General features: G+C 39.9%; 1 non-coding gene across 1 annotated transcript; it reads right to left on the bottom strand.

Moving 5' to 3' along the window:
- Positions 1-309: 309 nt before the first annotated feature.
- LOC126005597 (U6 spliceosomal RNA) lies at positions 310-416 on the bottom strand. Its single transcript, XR_007494644.1, has one exon. It is a non-coding gene; the product is annotated as a U6 spliceosomal RNA (small nuclear RNA).
- Positions 417-5,908: the final 5,492 nt, after the last annotated feature.

Here is a 5,908-nt window from a genome sequence, read left to right as displayed (position 1 = left end):
AAAAATCAGAAATATAAACAGAACAGAAATGTGACAATTACCATATTTTTCATACCATAAGATACACATTTTCCTTTCAGAAGATGGGGAAAATGTCTGTGTGTCTTATGGAGTTAATGCTGCCTCTAGTTGAAGCCTGGGTGCAGGGGAGGAAAGCATATACTAACCACTTGGCATCTTCAGAGTCCCTTTATTGTACAGACATACCACATAGTACTAGCAATCAGGTTAACACACTTTCTCTGTCACATATAAAGCTTTTGTTTAAGACTGACTATTTGATCGCTGCTGTGACTTTTTTTTTCTTTTTAAAATATGGAACGCTTCACGAATTTGCGTGTCATCCTTGCGCAGGGGCCATGCTAATCTTCTCTGTATCCTTCCAATTTTAGTATATGTGCTGCTGAAGCAAGCACGACTTTTATATTTTTTAGTAATGAAAAAGTATTATTAAATGTTTTTTTATTTTATTGTGCCAGAAAGATAGCACAGAGATAGGGCATTTGCCTTGCACGTAGCCAATCTAGAACGGATGGTGGTTTGAATCCCGGCATTCGATATGGTCCCCCCAAGCCTGCCAGGAACGATTTCTGAGTGTAGAGCCAGGAGGTAACCCCTGAGTGCTGCCGGGTGTAACTCCCCCCCCCCCCAAAAAAAAAACAATTAAAAAATAAAATAAAACCTTTTATTTTGGTTTTTGGGTTACATCTGGAGGCACTCAGGGGTTACTCCTGGCTCTATGCTCAGAAATCACTCCTGGCAGGCTTGGGGGACCATATGGGATGCCGGGATTTGAACTACCGTCCTTCCGCATGCAAGGCAAATGCCCTACCTCTGTGCTATCTCTCCGGCCCCAGTTTTTTTATTTTCTGATGTAAATAAAAACTTAGGTAAATGTGTTTAACCAGGTGTGGAACGGTATATTGTAAATATTCTTCGGCCTCGCAAGCTGGTAGTTCCCAACTGCCATATCCTGATGGGGTCTCGCATTGCATCATTTACTTTAGGATATTTTTATTCTTGTTTTCCTCATGTAAAACTATGTGTTCCTTATGGTCAGGTGCATCTTATAGAGCGAAAAATATGGTAAGTATATTGCCATCATAATTTTTATATTTTAGGAGTTTAATTAGATATGCTGCTGTTCTATTTGTTTTGTCTCAACAGGATACATATACTGACTCTCATATAGAGAGATATATTGCTAGATAGTTCTTTAAAATCTGTTTTGGTTCAGAGAGAGTTCAAAAGGCTGAACATATGCTTTGTATGTTGAATGCCTGAGTTCAATCCCCACCACCACATATGTTCCCTCTAGGGAACCAGTACCAGTAGGGATTCTTGAGCATAGAGCCAGGAGTAAGCCCCAGGTACCATTGGGTGTGTCCTCAAAACCAAAATAAAAACAAAAAAATTGTAAGAAAAAATTTTCCCAGAGACATAGGACAGGGACTAAAACACCTTGGATGTGGCTTATCCCAATTGAACCCCTATCACCAGACCATTGCCAAGAGTGATCCCCAAGCATAGATCTGAATAAACCCTCAGTACTGCTGGATATAACCCCAAAATCAAAGAAGTAAGTACAAAAACTAAATAATTTAAAGTCCATTCCCAGAGCAATATTCCCAGTATTAAAAAAGAGAATTATAATTATGAAATATTATAGATATATTATAAATTATAAATATTATATATATAGATTCATGGACTGGCTTTTGGGGGTGTGTGGAAAGAGGCTAGGGTCTCCCCAGTGATGTTCAGAGGCTATTCCTGATTAAGGGTCCAGGGTCACTATTGATGGAGCTGTGGGTTAGATCCAGATCAGCCACAAATGGGGTAAATACTTTAACCCCTGTTGTATCTCTTCATCCTCACAGAGGTGGTTTTTTAGGGCTGAATGTAGGTTTGTCAGCTGGGGTGCTTCTCTATACCTTCAAGGTGAGGCCTACAGGGGTGTGTGTTGGGAATCCCATGAACTCTGGAAGCTAACACAAGGACAGGAGTTGAAAGATCCTGTCAATTTGCTCCCAATTCCTGGAGAGGAGACTGCGGAGCTGTCCCAGCAATGGGCTTTGGAGTTCTTGGGAATGAATCAGGGGCAGCCCAATACATTATTCTCCATGTTGAGAAGGTTTGCAGGATTTTTGTGCTTCTGGCGGCTGCTCTTCAGAAGTCCCTTGGAGCGAACTTTGACAAAACCAAGCAATGATCTAGTCCCTATTCTTGACAATTAAACCTCAGTCTAAGGGGGGTGACGTGGGGTGAAGTGCACCCAAGACCTTAGAACCTCCTTATTTTGACCACTTCAACAGAGCTCCCGGGAAGCCTCTTTAACATCTTTACTCTGTGACCTCTGAGGAGCGATTTGAGTCGTGGCTATTGTTGACATCATAAGCGGCTCCCACCTTCTTTATTCTCACAGGAGGAAGCCCAGGCCTGGCCCTTTCAGCTCTTGTACTCACTTCTCAAAAAGAGTGGATCATTAGAATCTACAATTTTTGGGACCAACGTAGTTGCCACCTACCTTCATACCATAATTTGTTGCCTTAGAACATCTCGCACAAAGGCCAGAGAAGTCACCTAACAAGTGTACTCACAAAATGGGTAGAATTTTGTGATCTGTTGCTGGGCAATTTCCAGAGCACTGAGCTTCGTCTGCCTTCTGGAACATGGGAGTGACTCCCTGCTACTCCAAGGAGATTAATTCATAGGCAAGAATTCCTCTGGCTTCTTAGTCAGAGGACTGGTGACCCATTCCTAACTATGTCTTGCTACTTCTACTTGACCCCAGAAGTCCTTCTTCCCTTTAGTCCTCTGACGTCAAAAGAGTTTGATAAGATCAGACAAAAGGCTGGTACATCCTGGCAAAAGCAAACGAAGTCATCGGATTCTTCTATGACAACCTATACAGGCAGTTATCAGAAGAAAAAAATGGATAAAATGTTGTGCAATCAGCATTTTTGGCCCGAGTGTAACCAGTAAGATGTCTTTGTGATTCTCCAGGTGGTAAAATTGCCCAAGAAAGAGATCAGGGGCCAAGTATTGGAGACCCTAAGTCTCCATTCACACTTGTATATTTTCCTGTGTTAAGGTCAGTGGGAAGAAAAGTTTGTGTCTGCAAAGAGGTGCTCCTAAGAATTTCACTTGGTTTCTAATTGAGCCTGCCTTTTTTGCCTTTTTTCTTATTTCTTTTCTTTCTTTCTTTCTTTCTTCTTTCTTTCTTTCTTTCTTTCTTTCTTTCTTTCTTTCTTTCTTTCTTTCTTTCTTCTTTCTTTCTTTCTTTCTTTCTTTCTTTCTTTCTTTCTTTCTTCTTTCTTTCTTTCTTTCTTTCTTTCTTTCTTTCTTTCTTTCTTTCTTTCTTTCTTTCTTTCTTTCTTTCTTTCTTCTTTCTTCCCTTTCTTTCTTTCTTTCTTTCTTTCTTTCTTTCTTTCTTTCTTTCTTTCTTTCTTTCTTTCTTTCTTTCTTTCTTTCTTTCTTTCTTTCTTTCTTTCTTTCTTTCTTTCTTTCTTTCTTTCTTTCTTTCTTTCTTTCTTTCTTTCTTTCTTTCTTTCTTTCTTTCTTTCTTTCTTTCTTTCTTTCTTTCTTTCTTTCTTTCTTTCTTTCTTTCTTTCTTTCTTCTTTTTATTTCCTTCCTTTTCTTTATTTCTCTTTTTGGTTTTTGGGCACACTCAGAGGCACTCAGGGGTTACTCCTGGCTCTGTGCTCAGAAATTGTCCCTGGAAGGCTCATGAGACCAAATGAGATGCTGGGAATCAAACCTGGATCTGTCCCAGGTCTGTGCTATCTCTCTGGACCCCTAGTTAAGTTTTTCATTCTATTTTTAGGAGTTGAAAAAAAAATCCCTGAGAAGAGAAATATCACTTATGACTCCTCTCCATGATACTCGGTGCTAGCAATTGATGAATGCAAATGTTAAGGGATGTAAAATCAAATTAAATAACTTGTTTTGCTTTTCATGTTATGAGGAGGGTTGATTTGGAATATACCAGGCTGTGTGCTTAAGGATTACTCCTGGCTCTGTGCTCAGGATCACTCCGGGCTATGCTCAGGGATCTGGAGTGGATTGTGTCAAATACCTAAACCCCTGTGGTATCTCATGGGTCCTTTTGTTTCTCCTTTTTATGATTCAAACCCTCTGAGTTCATTGCTGGTTCAATGGCACAACTATAACCACAACGATAGGAACAAGGAAGGTGCTATCCATGTCTCTGTGTTTCTGGAAACATCTGAGTCGAGCAGGCTTCTGAGCTGGTTTTAGAGGTGGAGAACGTAAGGTGCCCTCTTTGGAGAGACACAGACAAGGAGCATTTTCTCTCGAGCATGCTCAGAGAGCTCTAGTAACTCAGTGAGTTTGAAATAGAAAGTTTTGGAGCTCAAATAAAAGTCATGTACTCCAGTGCGAAAATGGGCTTACTTGGAAATAACTCAAGAGAGAGCAGTTGGAGAGTGTGTTAACAGCAAGATGCATGTATATACCTCCCCAAATCCAATTCCTCCTTAAATAAATAACCCCCAGAAGTCCTCACCTCAAGTTTCATTTGAAAGGGAAACACCACCCACTCCCAGGAAGGGAGTAGGGGAGGAGGGTCCAAGTCTTAAGGGATGAGTCTTGCAGTTCATTCTGTGCATGTGTGGCTGTTTTCTTCTTTAAGGGAGCTTGTGATGGTTAATGTTAACAATGCACAAGTGAGGATGTTGAAAAACAAGAAGCTTTCCAATGGAATATGTTCCCCTGTGTATTCACTTTTCAACTGTCTTGCCCAGATCCTGGAAATTGATTTGAATATCAATTGAAATCTTTGTCACTGATTTGAGATGGGAGGAATAACTCCAATAATCCTCTAATAAATAGCAGTTCCATTGCCTCCCAGACTTATCAAAGAAGTGCTTAAAGTTAAAATGTCTCAAAACCACTTTCCAGTTGGGTGCCTTACCTGGTTGATTCCAATGCAGTTCAGTCTGTTGACCTTTCTGTTAACTTTGGGAGACCCTTTGTTAATTCTGTCAATTCCATGACCCCCCTTGGCCAGATAAGAGCATCTTCAAATGCTGTAGGGGTGCTTTCTGAAAATAGTGCTGGAAATCAATATCCAAATAGACCCACTTACCTCAATAAAACAAAATAATAACTGGAAAAAATACAGAAATGTGGCTTCGGGAATAGATGATCAGAAAGTTGGATTTGTTTCCTATTTGGTATGTCATTGTATGGACCATTTCAGTCAAGAGAGCTGTGAACTTCCAAACCCTCCCCCCAACCACTACACCACACCACGGCAAGCCAAATGAAACTGTAATTAGAAGCTCAGGTGCATAGATCTATCTTCTTGCACAACTATTATTTATTGTATTGTAAGCAAAGAAGTAGTGCATGATTCTACTTATGAGGAACCTAGAGTAAAGCACATTTAGAGAGATAGAGGAACAGAGATTATTACAGATTGACAGAGGGGAGGAGGGAGGTGTTTTATTATCTTGATGGTTATTGTTTCTTTATGGACTGATGAAAAATTTCTGGAGATGAATAGTCGTGATGGTAACACAAATTTGTGAATTGGCTTTATGCTGCTGAGTGATACTTTAAAAAATTGTGAGATGATCATTTTTGCAATAACTACACCAAATTGTGAAAGGCAGAGTTTCCAGAATGCACTACGGGAACCTATACATGTCTCTACCTCTATCTCTCTTATCTCTCTTATCTATCTATCTATCTATCTATCTATCTATCTATCTATCTATCTATCTATCTATCTATCTATTTATCTGTCATCTATCCATCTCTCCTTAGAGACAGGGAAAAAAAGGGCCAATCCATTCAACTTTTTCAAAACGCTGCAATTGACCCAAGTGTGCAGGCACAATCTAACGTAGAGTATTTAAGGAAAATTCACTGCAAATCTTT

The sequence above is a fragment of the Suncus etruscus genome, chromosome 3 (genome assembly GCF_024139225.1).
Source record: "Suncus etruscus isolate mSunEtr1 chromosome 3, mSunEtr1.pri.cur, whole genome shotgun sequence".
Classification (NCBI taxonomy): Eukaryota; Metazoa; Chordata; class Mammalia; order Eulipotyphla; family Soricidae; genus Suncus; species Suncus etruscus.
Note: the sequence above shows the minus strand (reverse complement) of the source record. Positions and strands in the feature narration are given on the sequence as shown.